Source organism: Bombus bifarius, unplaced genomic scaffold (assembly GCF_011952205.1).
Source record: "Bombus bifarius isolate JDL3187 unplaced genomic scaffold, Bbif_JDL3187 scf7180000008033, whole genome shotgun sequence".
Classification (NCBI taxonomy): Eukaryota; Metazoa; Arthropoda; class Insecta; order Hymenoptera; family Apidae; genus Bombus; species Bombus bifarius.
This window is the reverse complement of record NW_022884404.1, coordinates 558,205-577,002: the sequence shown is the minus strand read 5'-3', so window position 1 is coordinate 577,002 and position 18,798 is coordinate 558,205. Positions and strand designations below refer to the sequence as shown.

General features: G+C 36.8%; 1 protein-coding gene and 2 long non-coding RNA genes across 3 annotated transcripts in view; 1 reads left to right on the top strand and 2 right to left on the bottom strand.

Annotated features, from left to right (window-relative positions):
• Nucleotides 1-18,798, top strand: part of LOC117207515 (zwei Ig domain protein zig-8) — a 316,183-nt gene that overhangs the window by 228,075 nt on the left and 69,310 nt on the right. The window lies entirely within an intron of this gene.
• LOC117207499 lies at nucleotides 3,756-6,847 on the bottom strand. The gene is made up of 4 exons (XR_004487527.1): nucleotides 5,960-6,847; nucleotides 5,468-5,881; nucleotides 4,902-5,104; nucleotides 3,756-4,053 (listed from the first exon to the last, which is right to left on the bottom strand). It is a non-coding gene; the product is annotated as an uncharacterized LOC117207499 (long non-coding RNA).
• LOC117207500 lies at nucleotides 10,761-15,346 on the bottom strand. Its single transcript, XR_004487528.1, has 3 exons — nucleotides 15,336-15,346; nucleotides 14,454-14,459; nucleotides 10,761-10,859 (listed from the first exon to the last, which is right to left on the bottom strand). It is a non-coding gene; the product is annotated as an uncharacterized LOC117207500 (long non-coding RNA).

The window sequence follows — 18,798 nt, the reverse complement described above, 5'->3', positions numbered from 1 at the left end:
CAAAGATAATATTACTATTATTAGGTATTGTATATTAATATACCATTAAATATAGGAAAGCCTAAATAGAGTGTCGAGAATTAGTTAAAGTCAGAAGTTTGACACGGACTACTCGAAACATCGGAGAGATTAACACAGTTCTGTAATTGGTTTCGTAGCTGCCTGGTGCAGCTGTGAGTCGCAATTGCGTTCGATCGCGGCACATGTATATGCAGCCCTCTCGAGAGGACATCGAGTCGACAAATTACGTTTACTTTCACATCCGAACAAGCTGCCACCGTGCTTAAATTCATCGCGCACTCCACTTGCAACTACTTGATCTTAGCAATGACTGGATCAACTGGAAACTTTTCGAAAGCATTTCAAATGTCTGATCGTTGATTAGAATCTCGTTGGTCCTTCCTTGCGATTCCTACGTTCCCTCTGTCTTATGCAAGATGTCACAGTTAAATTTAACTGAATTGTTTCTAAATTATTTTTTCTTGCTGTTGAAAATAAGGAGATGTGACAAATTGTGAGAAGCGTTTTAAAAATTGTCGAGAGAACTTTGATTCCAAGCATCTGAACAGAAATATAATCTCGATAGTCACGTTTTAAACAATCTCGTTTAACGCACATAACACATTTTTTATAAAAACTTGCTGTGGTTCGAATATTTTGGCCAGTCTCTACGCGTACTTGACGATACGATCGAGATACAAGAATTTTCGCAAATAATTAAAAGCAATTTTTACAAATCGTGAGAAATGTGTTAATTAGTAGATTTGTATTGATAACACGAAGTTTATTGAGCGAATGGATAAAAGTAGAGCATCATAGTTCACAACTTGAACTGAATCCCGCGGGACCATGTTGTCGTGTTAAATTTATTCGTAAAGCTGATGCACGTTCAGCGTCATCATAAAATCCAGTCACATTCCTAAATGCATCTTTACACCATAAAACAGCCATAAACGTAGTCACGTCGTGTTTGATGAAGCCTTTTCATCCGCAGGCTTCCTTCAGTTAAGCAAATCGCAAAACTGACTCCGTAAAAAAGTGTACTGTACGTTACTTTTAATTGCCACTTCGTTATTAATTTGTACACTTTGACCAAATGTAAGTAATTCCATACTTGCATTACTCTGTGTACGTACTCTGCACACTTGCGAGCAACAGTGTACATTGGTGTCGTAAATTTATCTCCCTTTTCCTCGATCGGCGAAATGAGAGCGTTCTCGAAAATAAAGTTCAATCGTCCATTCGCAGATTAAATCTCTGATTTTCGTTCGTTCCAGCGTGAAAATCCCATATTGATATCGACGTTTTCTACAAAATTCAATTTGCCGTTGTTTACCGTAACACGCGAACGATTGCTTCGCGATTTACCGAAGTAACTTTAATTTTCGTAAAAAAAGAAAAGAGAAAAAGAAAAGAAAATAGATCGTTGCACAATCGGATACGCGCGATGCGCGTCGTATGGTATGACGGACAGAGGCACAGTAGGAAAATTCGATCACATCCTGGAAGCGTTTTTGTGCGACACGTTCGTGGCTCAAAGTTGTTTCTCGAAAAGCATAAATACACGTCTCTTTCTATGCCAGCTCGGAGTATCTGAAATTTAATTAGCAAATGTCAGCTAGCGCGTTCTGCTCGCAGAGTTGATTAATGTATAGACCAAGGATCAAAGAGTAGCACGAGTATGGAGGCCATTCCAGAGCCAGCCTTCCGTTTCCCACTTACGTCGTAACGTGTAATCACACGGTTTATTTGCATGAAGGATATCGTTCGGGACTCACATCGAGGTGTAATAAAAGCTTTCGTCCCTCTGGAAATGGTTGGTTGTCTTTGCATCGATAGTTTTGCTACAATTTCTGAAATTTCAGGAGAAATTGAAGTGACAGGAGAAACGACGTTTCCTGACGTAAACCTGATTATATATTTTTTATTATTTTTAGTTTTATATATAAATTTTTTTTAGTAGTTAGTCGTGCCTATGTTATGCTACATCAATAATTGTCCTTATTTAAGAAAATAACTCTCAAAGACGAAGGTTGAAAGTATGTTTCTGAAATATTTTCTTCCTTACACCGCTAGAAGCAATACTAAAAATAGTGGGATTATACGAATCGATTATATAAATTTTATGCTTTTGAACCATTGTTTTTTTTTGGAAATGACTTCGCTTTCAATATTTCGTATGCTCCTGTATATTATATACATTCTGTGGATTTTTACGCATGAAGATTTTCCATAAATACAATCTAGTTGTATCAAACTGTTAGTAATAAAACGTAATAGCTTTATTTGAACTTGTTTGAAAAGGATGCGTAGGCTGTAAGTTAATAATTCTCATGTTGAAGTTCGTCGCGTCAGGTTCTGGATATTCTCCATTTTCCTTTGAGTTTATTGGAATGCAAGCTGTAATATCAGGAAATTGGAAGTAGAATTTAATTTTGAATTTTATTGCCATATTTTTTATTTTCTATCGCATGGAAAAAATTAAGGAATGTTCACTGAATGTACCACTTCATATCTGCTTCTTCTTTTCAGATTTATTACAATCATCCCTTTGATGTTCTCAGCTTTATCGTAAATAGTTTTGTATTTCACAACTTTTCTGCATAAAATTCCTTCTCACTGCAGTTGTTACGAACCGGTAACAAAAATGTCTCTGAAAGTTTCAGTTTATAAGGTAAAATTAAATGCACTTTACGCGCACTCTTAGAATGTGATTATTACGTAAATATGTACATTATACGCACGCGCAATGTTATTACTTCGTGAATTATAATACTTTTATAAACTTTCAATGCTCTACGGTCACAGTATTACAATCAAATGTTCCAAAGACGTTCTTCCTTAAAAATAAAATGGAAATAACGTGTTCCTTCGGACCAATGAAGGTTCCGTCCTTCCTCAGGCAGGCCAATCACGCCCCCAAAGTTGCTCTTATAATACCGATGTAAAGTCAATCTCGGGTAAGCCTTGGTTCGGCAGCTTTATCGGCGAAGAAAGATTTCGCGTAATATGCAAAGCAGCCGAAAGTCGATCCATCCCAGATCAGCATAAAAATTGCAACAATGTTATCATAGATTCTAGTCTTGACTGATAGTACCGTTTTTTATAGATCGACTCATTTATCACAAACATTTTTGTTGAAGTAACTACTTCAAGAAAAACTCTACATCTTTATTTATGTAATTCCAACATAGAAATTCTTCAACGATTCCAATCGAAAACTCTAAGATCCTTAATACATGCACCTTGGTATGTTACCAACGAAACAATACATCGCGACCTTAAGATACCCACAGTTAAAGAAGAAATATCCAAATTCAGTGATAGATATAACATAAGAATTAACAACCACCAAAAGCCACTAGTTACTCAATTACTTGACACGACAAATCAGATCCGCAGGCTAAAAAGACATTACCTTCTAGATTTAAACATTAGATTCAGCTAGAATCAAACATACGATAATCACTTATTTACGTTATAGCACCACGCCAGTGTAATTTACTTATAATTCTCAATGAGAATTGGTTGTAAACTACTTCCAAATAAAAAAAAAATCTTTATTTATGCACACCCGTGACCTGGAGACCGCTATTACGCAGAAATATTCTAAATAAGGAGAGGTACATATTATTGTACCCTTGAATACACATTATGTTTTGGGCTGCAAGGTCTAGGAACAAAGGAACTAATAAACAGATTTCTATTTATGCTCCTTATAGCCTCTAGCTAAAGCTATAAGGTTAACATTTTTGGTAATATCCTTTTGCTATAAATATATGAACGTGCTCCCTATCGATTCCATTGTATTGTAACATTAAGAGAGTAAGGATCTGAATCAGCATAAACTTATACATTATACTTATACCTTTAATTATTTCAATATATTTTTCTATTACAAATTCATCCACTCGTTCTTCAACCAGTCAGCCTCAACCTCAACAATTTTGAATATATCTATTGGCCAAATAGTTCATTCTGCTTTATTGACAACGTATTCGATTATTGCTCCGTAATAGCATTCCGTTTATGAGGATCCGTCTATATGAAATGCTGAAACAGATAGAGTCTTAAATTAAATATTGTAGGAGGCACAACGTATGTATATGAAATGCTTGCAATGAACTGTGAGGAAATACGAAATCAAAGACGTAAATCAAAACACATAATACAAATAAAAGTAATGAGGAAGTGCAGAGGACCACACGAAATAACAATTACTTGAAATTAACGCCGTAACCTACGATTTACGTTCGATCATCGTACTACGGGCTATGCCCGTAATATTTACATTTAGTCCGATCATCTAGTACGAGCTATGCCCATAATATTTACGTTTGGCTCGATCATCGTACTACCAGCTATGCCCGTAATTGTAGGTGAAGGTGTTAATCGATACTTTTGAGGTATTCAATATTATATTAATCGATTAATTTAAAATTAGCAGTTATTGAGAATTCGCTATATCAGTAAGAATATATATTCTAATTAATAAACACGAAAGATTTACATTTGCCAGGTAGCCTAGTTCCAGTTTAATTAATTATTTCCTCATAAACAGACAACAATGAGTTAATTGATAATTGTTTCATAAAGTAATCAAGCTAGCTTTACATTCTCTAAATGAACATCCAATATTCTTCAACTTTAAACAGTTGCCACTCGAACCTATTAAAACACGCCACGAAGATCTAACTTCTGGTCGACGATTTATTCCGACACGGTCGGAAAAGGAATTTCGTCTCGAACCGATTCCAATCGACTGTTTTCGCCAGAAGGTCCCGAAGCTTTTACACTGAATAATTATCAACTAGATTTCGAAGGACAAGATCTGTTCGCGGCCAGATCCGTTCGTCCTTCCGCGCGAACCAGATCCGCAGGGCGGAAATTTAAGAACTTACTTGGAAATCCCTTTCATCAGGAAAACGGACGGGCTCTTATTGTTAGCACTGCGAGAACTCGTTTTCCACCGGTCGGCCATTCATTCTTACGGCGTACATAACTGCCTTCGCTGAAAATCTCATCTCCTGACAAATTTTGTTACGTGCCCGCAGCAATTTCCGCGTATAGTTCTCCATTGCTCCGTTCCTCGGTGTTTCAGTTCCTGTAACGTAGCCTGTCACATTTCAAATTGAACTGTTCTCCACTCCTCTATTCTATATCGTAGCAAGAATCAAAAAGCTAGTTTGAGCTTTCGCTACGACGGTCCGAGAACCAGATAATTTAACGATTACATACGGTGACTCGCAAAAGTACTCCAACACTTGTAGATATCTCTTATGAATGTAACATATGTATGTTGTATAGAACAATTTGAGATTTTTTTGGCGAATGACGAATAAACTTCCTTTTAATGAAAAAAATTTGAATCCGTTTCATACAACACACGCAATATACAGATAAAAACTGTCTACGATAAGCAACTCATCCTCGCCACGTAAAAACTAGGTTCAACAAATCATCTTACCACCAAATTCTTGATACATCCCGGGCACATGTAACGGAATGCAAAAGCACCCTTTGAGTCGCGCGTTGAATATGCACGCGTTCATCAGTGGTTCCTGAATGCGCGATCTCTCCCTCTCTCTCTCTCACGCATACCCGCGCGAACTCACACACAGAATCGAAACAGAGAATACAGTGTAAGCACGCCAGGCGTGTAAGCTCGTGCCAGTTCAAGTCGGGTCGGTTGCATAATACGCGTGAACCGCAGAAAATAGCCGCGCGAGCTGAAACGCGGAGCTCGGAAAATTACGAGCTCCTTCATCTTCCCTTTGCCGGCCAACGCAGCAAGGCTCAAAGGACAAACCGTCTCGTGGAAATTCACAATCGCTCGTGCAAACGTGTCCTGCTTGACTCTGTGTGTTTCTGTGGTTCACACCTGTATACGAATTTCCTTTGTATTCGTACAGTATATCTGTGTCTCTTTCCGTGTATCTGTATATACATGTACACGCACGTCTGTCTGCTTGGTTGGACGACTGAGTCAGCTTTTAAGCTCGTTGCTCATCCAGCTGAATTGGCGAAGCCTCTTTGGATGGCTGTCCCTCTTTCACTGGCTGTGCTTCTTTCTCTTGCCCATGGAATATATGACAGAGAGACGAGAGAATATGAAATTAATTAAAAAGGTATCGGATACGCGGATTTCTACTGACACACGCTCGCGAGCTCGTCCACGACACGACTGCTTGTTTCGCTCATTCTTTTTGTCATCCTCTCTTCCGGCTTCGTTTGAAGCGACTCGAAACCTTTGATGAACCGTCCTTAAGTAGATTTCTAGATTGCGGTGAATTACGGTGATTCGTGTGATTGAATGACCAAGCTTTGCCAAGCTATCGAATGGTACGGCGGACGTTTAGCGATGTTCTATTTTATTCGTATGATTTCAAATTACAGAGTAGTCTAATAAAGAACGTACAGGATGTCTTGTTCGTTCTTAATAGAAATAAAATTACTTTGCCCGTGTTATCTTTAAAATGAAAATAACAAGATACCTATTTGAGATGATTCATTATTTGAAATTATCTTCCTTATTTTTATTTCGAATTCAATTTGCTCAAGCTTGTTCGATACTTAGAAAAGTTACATACAGCTGATAGAACGTTAAACTCTCAAACATATGCTTGCTTTTAACATCCAGTGTACATCACACTTCTTGATATAAGTGTTTCCTCATTGACACACAAAGAGACACTGAATAGAAACATTCCGCAGCTAGAGCAGTTGGGCAACAGCCAGCATGGGCGCAATTAGTCTGCAACGATAATTCTCTAGAATACTAACCATTAGCCCAGTTCTTGCGTCAGGAAAGCATGCATAATCGAGAGACGTACCTTGCCTTTTTCTCCTCGTTTCGTCAGACAATCTGTTCGCCTTATCTTTCCCTTTTCGCTTTCTTTAACCCTCTACTAGCTCGATTCGTCTTTTATCCGCGACTTCGAATCGTATACACGATCCATCCAGCTAGAAACTACAGAGTAGCACTCGCGAGACATGATATGACAAGATAGCTTGAAGAGCCGCGTGTTAACGTTTCATCGGAATTACTTGGCGAAGATTACTTGGTCGGAAGGACAGTTGAAATGAAAAGATGCAGAATTAAACGTACCGCGCGTGAAAGTTTTACTTCAGGGACTGCGCTAGTTTTCCTTGATTAAAGGAATTCTTGTTTGAACGATTGCTTGTTTGTGGAACGAGTTTAAATGGCCACGCGCAATGTTTCGTATGGACTAATTAATCAAACTATATATATTCTAATTTCGTGAGAAGGGACTGCTTAATGTATTCTTCAATGATTAAGTATGATATACTTGTTAATACAATATTTAACACACGTTAGATTATTGAAAAGTATGTTGGAAAAAATGACGTCGATACGTTTATCGAACGATATCGAAGTGAATATATCAAAGAACACACACTTCTCTCAATTTCATTTGATGGTAATAAGAATATCTATTTTAAGATCTGTAAAATAGAATAGGTACTAGATACTAGTTAAATTACCTGACTTTTTGGTGGTTTTATGCAAACATAGCAATCAACGTGTTAAAATTTGATTTCAACGGCACGAATTCGCAATCGAACTTAAGTTTGTGACAAGATGCGTTCAGTGGAACCCAATTCAGACTTTGTTAAGTATAATAGAATGCATTAATAATCTCTCGCGGTTATTGTCTGTTCCCATTACATTCTCGTGATTCCTGGTTATAATTACTGTTGTGTTCACGCTTCCAATAACCGTGCTGGTTAATGATATTTTATGGATATCCTATCGGTTTCCATAATTCTACATCTGTATTTTAGAGCTTCCGTTTCCGCTCAAACTACGTTCCTTGGAAATAGTGGGTATCTCCCTTCCCCTATCTCTGTCTCTCCCTCTTTAAACAGAATAATGCAGCAAGTTAGCCAGATGTTATATTATTAGAGTATTGGAAGTATGAAATTATTTAAATATAACTAAACACTTTTAAATCTCCTTCCTCATTGATATTAAAACGCTTGTTTTTTTTTCTATTCCGCGTCAAAATTTCCGTCCGAATGACGATCATTTCAGTTATTAAAAAATGGAATGATATAGATAACTTGCAACAGTTGCTTTTCCAAAACTAATTTAACTTTTGGGAAACTTTGTTTGTAAATAATCGTTTGTGTAAATTTCTTCTTTTTCTCGTTCGAGTCAATTAATATTCGATGACATAATCAAATCGATAAATATCGAATAAATCGGCCAAGTCAGGTTTCAAAAATTTATTCGTCAGTGAGATAATATATTTTAAGGAAGATGTATTGGGAGCTTGACTGGGGTCAGCTTTGAAGTACGGCGATCGATACTAACGACTTGAAAAATACGTAAACATTCTCTGCCCGTGAATTATGGAACAACATATTTTTAGAAGATCTTCCTTTACGCCACTGCAAGTATTCTTGAAACAATTTAAATAATGGTTACTCTACTTGTATAATATGTTTACACACGAGAAGGGTTCGCAAGAACTTTGTTTTATCTAGGTTAGAAATTTCCCAAAACTTGTAACCATTTCCTCGACTACTTGAGAATTCTACTTTTCCTTGCTAACTGATTTACCGCTAAAACTCTTAGCATATATATATATATATATATATATATATATGTCGGAGATGAAAGAACACCGGAGCCTTTGGAATTTTGGATAATCCCGCAACATTGTAACCTAGAGTCTACTATAGCTGTAATTGAACAATTGTAGTTATTCAATCCGATTGTAATTGTTCGAGAGTTGTGATAATGAGCTTGGGCTCGAGGCGACAGTCAGTCGCGAACGTAGCCGCGGTCACGGGATGAACGCTTTGTCTAACAAAGGTATGGAGTAATTCTATAGCTCTCCTTAAAAGAAATATTTGTGGCGACACGCGACAGTAAACATTCCAACGGTTTCAGTCCCGTGGCTCGCCACACGCAGACCCTATTCTTCGAGTAAGATGATTGCCAGATGTCGATGCGTCTCCGCAGTACATGTTCGGCTAGCTCGAGGGCCCGTTATAAATCTTAAGATTTAGTCAACTAAAGTCCTTCAAACAGACAAACAGTCTTTGTCCCAACTACGGGAAAATAGGGGAGACCTATTTTTCAACGAGCGGCGTCTCCCACTAGCAACTTTCCCTCGAGGGCGGCTAGCATCTTTTTCCAACCACCGATATGGAGATTGACCAATTAGCAGCAACGCCAATTTCCCTTACTTTCTGAACGAAGGCTTTTCTCGACGAATCCGATGATCTCGTGTCCTTAGACACACCCCATTATAGTTTTCCTCTGTGGCATCATCGGGACGGGAAAGGCATTCTCGCTCGCGATCTCATTGATGAAAGGAGTAACCCTTTACGACCAGTGAATATTACGCGTCCGACTTAGATTTTGTGAGTACGTTCATCTATCATCTCGTCGACCGCGGATTCGTTATTGAACCTAGGATCATTGTCATTAGTTTCTCGAGTACCTAACTACCACGGTTACTTGTCCGGTTTTATAATAATCGTATTTGCACTAGTCAATGTCTTCTCTATTGCATAACGACAACGTGTAACCCAAACGAAGATTCGTTTCACGCCCCTAACCCTAATTCTAATGTAAACCCGACATATATATATGTCGGAGATGAAAGGAAAATCGGATCCTTCCCCTTGCAATTTTGGGGAAGCCTTCTAATGCTTTAGCCTAGATTTTATCATAACTGTAATTAAGCAATTGTCATTTGTAATTGTTTGACATTTGTGAAAACGAAAGTGGGTTCGAGGTGACAACTGGTCGCCGAACGTAGCCACGGTCACGGGATAAACGTTTTGTCTGACGAAGGTGTGGATCGGTTGTATTTTTCTCCCTAGAAATCACATAGAATTGTACTTTAGAGATGCTGATATAATGGAACACACGTTGTATTAGGAATCAATCTCCAGACAGAAACTGCCTAGTAACGGCGTTTGGATCTTTCTCGATGTTTCCAAAGAGTATACAACAAACTTTTGACAGAAATTGCCTAGCAACAACGATTGGAACCTTCTCGATGTCTCCAGCGAGCATATAACAAACAAATGCAGTCGTATAGCGAAAAAAGATTTTCATCAGATATTCATTCGTGTGATCGCCTTGGAAAGTGATACATCGAGCAAATTACCGAGTGTCTCACCAATCGTATTTTTGTGTTTTAAAATTATTCTACGCATAGTAAAGAGTTATCCCGTTGACCGTGAATTCGTTTGAACCCCGGAACATTGTTAACAGCGTAAATTAAATTCATTATTCGTAAAACCTATCAATCGTTAATCTCATTATTCGTTAAATTCATTATTCGTAAGATATATTATTCGTTCCTCTTATTGTTCGTTAAACTTATTATTCTTTAATCTAATTATTAATTAAACTTATCGTTTGTTAATCTTATCATTTATTAAACTCATTATTCATAATATTTTGTAAAATCTTGTTTATTCGCGTAAATATATTCTCTGCTTTGTAAAACAATGGCTAATTCAAACGAAGAATCATTACGCGCCTTAAATCCTAATGAAAACCCGACATGTATATATATATATATATATATATGTCGGGTTCGCATTATGATTAGGGTTAGGGGCGTGTAACGAATCTTCATTTGGATTAGACATTGTTGTTAGGCAATAGAGAAGATATTTACTAGTACAAATACGATTATTAGTACAAGTGTGGATATTACAGAATTGATAAGTAACCGTGGTGATTAGACACTAATGACGATATATAATAATTCGATAACGAATCCGCGGTCAGCGGGATAACAAATGTACTTTCTTCCAAAGTCTAAGTTGGACTCGATTTACTTGTCTACGATACAAGTATTACTAAACTAGCTCTTTGTTAAAACGTAAAATATTCACCGAGCGTAAAGACGCTATGTAACTCGCTAATGAGATCTCATAATGAGAGAATGACTTTCCGTCACGATGATGCTGCAGAGGAAAACTATGATGGGGTATATCTAAAGACACGAGATCATCAGATTCGTCGAGAAAAGTCTTCGTTCGGAAAGTGAGGGAAATTGACGTTGCTGTTAATTGGTCAATTTCCATGTTGGTGGTTAGAGAAGGATGCTAGCCGCCCTTGAGGGAAAGTTGCTAGCGGGAAGCGTTGTTCGCGAGAAAAATAGATTTCCCCTATCTTCCCGTAGTTGGGACAAAGACTGTTTGTCTGTTTGAAGGACTTTAGTTAACTAAATCTTAAGATTTGTAACGTGTCCTCAGGCTAGCTGAACATGTACTGCAGAGATGCGTCGACATCTGGTAATCATCTTACCCGAAGAATAGGGTCTGCGTGTGGCGAACCACGGGACAGAAACTGTTGGATGTTTACTGTCAAGTGCCGCTACAACTATTTTTTTTTAAGGAGAGCTATACAATTATTCTATACCTCTATTAGATAAAAACGTTCATCCCGTGACTGCGGCTACGTTCGGCGACTAGTTGTCGCCTCGAGCCCAAGCTCATTATCACAAATCTCGAACAAATACAATCGGATTGAATGACAAAAATTGCTTAATTACGGCTATGGTAGAATCTAGGTTAAAGTGTTAAGGGGTTTTCCCAAAATTTTAAAGGGAAGGCTTCGGTGTCCTTTCATCTCCGATATATACATATTATGTACAGCGAATTACAATTAAAATGTACGATAAAAATAAGGTAGGTATAGAGTGTTAATTTTAAAAGAAATTGTACAAAATTATGGTCGCCTTAGAAACATTTAATTTTTCTTTGAACATTCATAACGAAGGAACAGTGAAATCGTAGAATAACCTTCTTGCTGAAAAAATTAGACTTGCACTGCTGTGTATCCGTGCCAAAATTTATCAGGGGAAGACAATCTGGAAATGGGCGAAGGTTTGTATTCAGGTGGAAGAGGGAAAATGTGTAATGACTGTGGAGAGTTCGTGTTAACTTGAATATTCAGACACAAGTAGATAAGTACATATCTCGTCAGACAACTTTGCCAAGTTGCAATTAGGTATTTAGCTCCAATTGTATTGTGTCTCGACAATTCTAACAGGGAAATCTCACAGGAAACGATACGTGTTACTCATTATTCATTATACAATGAATATTTTTCATTTTATAGCTTTTCAAAAATATCTCTTGTAACAAATATAATATTTAATTGAAGATATCGAAACAACAATTATTTGTTTCTCAGCTATAATGTTAGAAGAAAAATCAACAAATATCTATCGAATAGAAATGAAAAATACTAGACTATTTTTTTCTTTGCCGAAAAGAAATAAAAAATTGGCAGGGGCAGTCTTTGATATCTTTCATATAATGAATTTCATTCTTTATGTTTCTTTAGCAGTTCCAGATCCAATTTCAACGAAATATCAAATTCTCGATATAATAACTGCGTGTTACAAACAATTATACTGTAAAAAGAATAGCAAAAAAGGAGACGGGTGTAAAAATGAAATGCAAAATGAACGCCTGCGATTGCTACAATAAAAGAAACATCAACGTGAGTTTCGGATCGCCGAACGTCAGCTATTAATCCGTTTCCCTAAATTTACAAAGAAATTGCTATTTGAAGATAACGAAATCGCCATCGACTGTAACCAGATCGAATGCAGTTGCGGGAAAGCGATCGATCTAAATAAAATATAGAAAGTAAGATGTGTTTAAAACTGTTTGCTCCTTATTGTTTGCATTCCATTTCAATCTATCATGAAACTATTGCGAACGATACCGTGAAAAATATATTTATTAATAGCGATTTCTCATGAATCATAAGAACGAGGAAACCAAGTTGATCAAACTTTGTCATCAAAATAAAATACTTCTGAGCGATAGAGGATAAAGACAGAAAGAAAGAAATATTATAAGAAATTGAGAAAACAAAAAAATAAATTTAAAACCACGCTTGAAAAACGCTAACGAAAAATTGGCTGGTCGTTACAGGAAACTGTCAAAAATAGAAACAAAATTACTATTGACCTCGTAACGTTTAATCGTCGTCTCAACTAGTTCTATCGTTTCGCTGAGCGTTGCGTCTTGCAGCGTTAGCAGATATAGCGTGACAGCGCTCTATCTTGAATTTGGATTAGATAAAAAACACCAGGACAACGGAAATCGTGTTTGAAAGTTCATTTTATAACGCGTATTAAGATACGCCGCCGTTATGATGGTCTCATACTCTCGATGCACATATTGTATCGCAGCATAATGCAGTCATGAAAGTCACCGATGGTTTGGGGGCGCAACTTGAGCGACTACAGCTGGCGAATAATAAAAGCTGTCGTTGGCTGTTCCTGGCCTCGTTTTCCGCCTTGTTCTGCCGTTATTCTATAGTGTAAAAAAGCATTTGGCGAATGATTGTTTTATTTTGACGATGCAAACAGATCCGCTTGAAACTCGAGCATCCCGTCTTTGCCTTGTTACGCCGCGCGCGTGATTAAAACACCACGGATTTTCCGGGCCATTCCTCATCAAATTCGCAGAATTCTCTCGTTTCCGGCTTTTCTTACGTTTCTCCAGTATTTTATGGATAAGCGAGTCATTTTTATTCATATAGAATATTAGCTTCTTTGGATAGTTGACATTTATCATCGGCAGCGTACGGATTTTTGTGCATTTATGAAAATTTGGAAAGCGTAAGATTGCGCGGAATGCACGTAATATGAAAAAATATGCAAAATATCTTAAACGTAGTGCTTCATATGATGCTCGTTGAGTACAACAATTTTTAGCGAGGTTCTACTATTTCAATTATTCACTCGAAAATGTGAATTTGCATAAATATCCCGTGGCCTATTTATAAATGTTAAGAACATCAAATGTCAACAAGTCTCAATGCCTACAAGTCTCAGCCACATGCGCCGCGTTTAGTATTTCTACAAAAGAGAAAAAGAATTTCGATATGCAGAGATCTGTTGGATTTTAGCTTTCCCTTCCCCTTTCTTCCTTTTACTCTTTTTTCGCTTCCTGCTCGAAACGTAACTGCGTAAAGAGATCTGGCTGCCCAGTTTGTATCTGGCGCCACTGTTGATACACAACCACAAAAATCTCGCAGTCGCAGTTGATCAAATGACATCGTTTAGAACGAAATGGAGAATTATTGTTTAACGAAAGCTCCAAACTCTGATTAAAAGCAATAATTGAATTACAATATTTTTGCACATTAATCCTAGACTTTTAATATGAATCTAACTTGTTCTTATCATTGTTTGCATTTATTTATTACTTAATCATCTGCATTAATTATTTTTTAAATACAGAAGTTTAACACAGTTTAAAAACTACTGTTTTCGATCCCATTCTTTTAAATATTTAAACAAATGGAATAAATTTTTCGATGACGATTTATTGAAAAAATATCTTACATAGGCACGTGTTACGCTATGTTTTCAATCCATTTTCCACACATTTTCTTGCTTTAAACTATTTAATAACACATAGTTTCGAACAGACGTCTAATTTCTATAATGGTGTCAGGGAAACGCCAATAATCGATCCAGAATATTTCGTCCGATATCTACAAGCATTAAAAGCATGCTCGTTGCGAACAAAAATTAGCTCCAAGTAATAATTCGAGCATCCTCTAATTAATACCGGCAAGGTTTCTAAAACGTCATCGATAGTCGATACTCTCCACTCTCTTTCCTTTTTCATCTCTTGGTTTTTGTTCAGCCGTAGTACTCGACGATTCTCATGCTAGCGGACGGACAAATAATTCGTGGCTCGTTCCAAGTGGCTCGTTAATTCTTCGGCGTCACGATTCCACGATTCTCCGGCATCGAATGTCGATTTCAGACCTCTGCATCGCGCACGAGGCAAACTTCCCTCCGCGACAGTTTCCCCCTTGAACACAGCCAAAACACGAACTTACCTCCTTTCGATCCAGTCAATAAAAATTCACTTTGCGAACTTTACGCTGCTCGATTTTTCGCTGGCTTGCTCTTCCATCGTTTGCAAATTCTGCGGAGAAGTTGGCCGACACGTACGATGCTTCGGAAAGATTCCCACACATATTGTCAATGCGTTTGCTGCTCTTTTATCGTGATTTGTCAGTGTAAATTGTTCACAGTGCTTGGCTCAACATTTTATTCTATCGGACGGTATATCTTAACACAAGATAACTTTTATGTGACACACCACATTACCTTTGTTCAATAATCACGTTGTGAATACCCAAACGAAAGGAAGATGAATAAAATTCAATGAAGTACGATAATCAACGTGACGAGTAGTTCGCTTGCTATATTCGTGAAATCGAAAAATCGTATTTAGAATTCTACGATAAAACTTATACGATTGTACGTTAAAATTAATGCTGGATTCGCTCCTACTGTGGAATTCGAAGGAGACTGCTGACACGACAGCGAAAGCTGCTTTCCCAGATTTGTGCGAGATATTTAAGAAAGCTATGGCTAATATCTCTGAGAATACGTGATCGAAATGGGTTTAAAGAAAGGAAAACACTTCTTTCAAATTTTACAATGAAATCAAAACCTTAGTTTTTTAATAGAAAGCTCTCTCGCAAATTGATTATTACGATTAAACGCTGCAGAGCTGATCGTTACAATCTTGCTTCTCTCATGCACACAATCATGCACACACAATTACCATTAACCACATTGCGTGATAATGCTTTGTTCGACATCCAAAGAGTGAAATTAGCTTTACAAGTTCTGGAACTCAAGTTACAACTACTCCTAAATATGACTGTCTTACGTTTTCAAAGCAAGTAATATTACTTACTTTACAAAAAAATATAAAAAATAAATAAAGTATAAGTCGACGTGTGTAGTTATATTTACAATATATAGCGAATAAACGTGTATAAGATTGGAAAGCTTAAATAAAAAAGGAAAGCTCGACTAGACCTACTCACACAACGTTAATTTGAATTGCGAGCTTATGTTTGAACTCTTCCAAATTACGGCAAAGAACGCGATACGCAACACAAATTGCAAATTATTAATATTTATTATTCATGTTATTCCAGCAACGATATACCGCAGAATGATTAATAAAGGATTGATAAGTACGTCATAGCAAAATAAGTCAGTCATTCTACGTATATGCGGCACTGAAAATATTTAATGTTTGACATCATAAGTTATCCACGAGTCATATACTCAGTGACACGTTTACACTTCGCTAACCGCTGAAGTTGCGCTTGATCGAGCACATCGTAACTCGAAACTTTATAACTTTCTTACCACGAGAGTTACTGAAATAAAATTCGAACGTTAAAAACTCTTTGCAATTTATCTTCGATATTTACACTCCACTTAAATAATAATTAAATTTGTCCAATTCTAACGTTCGATAAATCAAATCGAATATCATTCGTGATATCAAATGGTTAAAAACAAATATCGATTTAAAAAAAATGTCTACGAATAACTTTTCAGAAGATGTTGAATAAAGAAATTCTTTTTTAATCGTTACCAAATTCACTTCTTGAAACTACGGAAAATTTCTCTCAGTGGTCTTTTCTTCTTATCTTCAATAGCAGAAGGTAATTTAGATAGTCAACTTAAGTGAAAGTATATAAATCTGAAGAAATGGTTAGTACGTCTCTAAAGATAGTACTTTTGAACTTTGAAGTTACCACACTGAAAATTTCCAACGATTTAAGCTCTATTCTCGGATACTCTAGAATCTCGAAACTCTAAGCTTCGTAACTTTAGAGCTGCAGAATTCCAGCCCGACACATACACCAAACGTCTACAGAACATTCCCCAAATGTCCACCAAAATCCCACCATTGCCTATCAACCTTCCAACAGAATCAAAACTCTCGACCGCAATGCTTAAGTCGAAATACGCTACTGTTCAAGAGTATTCGAACACTTGCTTATATTTGACAAACTATGTTTTGTATGCTTCAATTATGTTCGGATAAATTGAACTTCGGTGATTTCATTCTTAACATCACATTGCTGATGATCATTAGAACTATGTATAATAACATATTTTAAATTAATTTTGAAGGGGGAGATAGTGAATATTATTAAAAGTAATTATTAAAAGTATTAAGTGAGTATTATTAAAAGTAATTCTAACATATTACTATGTAATTTGTTGAGGTTGACTGATAGAGGAACGAGTGGATGAATTTATAATAGAAAAATATATTCAAATAAGTATATGTATAAGTACAGGTATAGTGTAGGCTGATCCAGATCCTTACTCTTACAGTGTTACAATACAATAGGAAGAAGGTATGATAGGAACCACGTTCATATATTTATAGCAAAGGACATTGCCAAAAAGATAATCTTGGTGTGTAACTTTAGCTGAAGGCTACAATAAATAACAATAGAGATCTATTACACTTCTTTTGTTTTTAAACCTTGTAACCTCTTCTTATTTTGAATTTTTTTACTAAATTCTATTCTCTTCGTAACAGCAGTCTCCAGGTCACGGATATACAAAAATAAAGATGTAGATTTTTTCTTGAAGTAATTACTTCAACAATATTCACTATCTTGCCTTTCAAAAATCAATTTAATTTGCTCCCTATACAAATATTCTATACGCTATTCTAGTAATATACCTTTTATCTATACGAATATTGTATTTTACTCTAATTACGCACACCTTATTCACATAAATACTGTACTCTATTCTACTTACGTACCCTTTGTCCAGAAAAATATTACGTTCTTCTTTACTTAGGTGCTTCTTTTCTGTGCAAGTACACATTACAGTGAAATTGTACGAGTGAAATGAAACTTGCATGAAATTCCAAACGCTTGACAGAAAAAGAAATCATTAATTTGCACGCTTTTATAAAATTCGTATACTGTGGGTGTTTCTAGAAATGTAAAGTATACCGATGACTACGAATGATAGTGTACTTTCTCGTAACTCCTTCGAGGCCAACGGTAATCTCGCGATCCATTCTGTGAAATGGAACAAAAAGTAGGACGATAAGAGGAACAAAGTCGCTTTTCCGATTTCGAAATAGCAGAGCGGTGAGCGACTACTCTAAATATTTTACGAACAGCCTGCTAGTAATTCTGGAATCCGAAAATCCCTGTTTACACGGCCGCCTCGATGCGACACCTTCGGGAACGAAAGTGGAGCGAAGCCGATGTCGTCGTCGTCGTCTCAGTGAACTTGCCCCGTGCCATTTCGTTCGGTGCCGCTTGTTTGTGCAGTTGATTGCCTTTGCAAACGCCTGGCAGAAGTTAAGCGATCAATTAAAAATGTAAACTCGACTAATTGCCACGTTAAACGACATATCGCTTTGAAACGCGGCGAACGGATCGGTGACCTGATTACACGACACGGCCGCGACTTTGAATTTCCCGACGTCTTCCGTTGGATCCATAGGGAGGCATCCAAGGCTAATGAAGACGAAAAATGATGAATTTTAGAGGGGAGTCATGTTAATTGAATTAGTCAGTTGATGGAGATGGGAGATGGGAACTGGAGTTCGCAGGAAGCGATTGAGTTTTGAACTTCAGAGACTTGCGCTGAGTTTGTTCGATGTTGCAACGGGGTTGCATTGATAAATTAATGATTGCTTCTCACGAGAGTATGCGATATCAAATTTATGTTCTTTTGGAAATATACGTTTATATATATATAATCTTCGAGTCTGTTTCATTTTTGAAAATTGAGAAAATTTTAAGAATAACTAAACGAATATTTCTAATGTATTCGTTATATGATGTAATATGATCGGAATTCTGTTACCAGAATATATTAATATATAAAGCATTTGTAAAAAATATTCGTGTGAAACATTCAAAATTGGGGAAAATCACCAAAATTGATAATTGCGTAATTATCA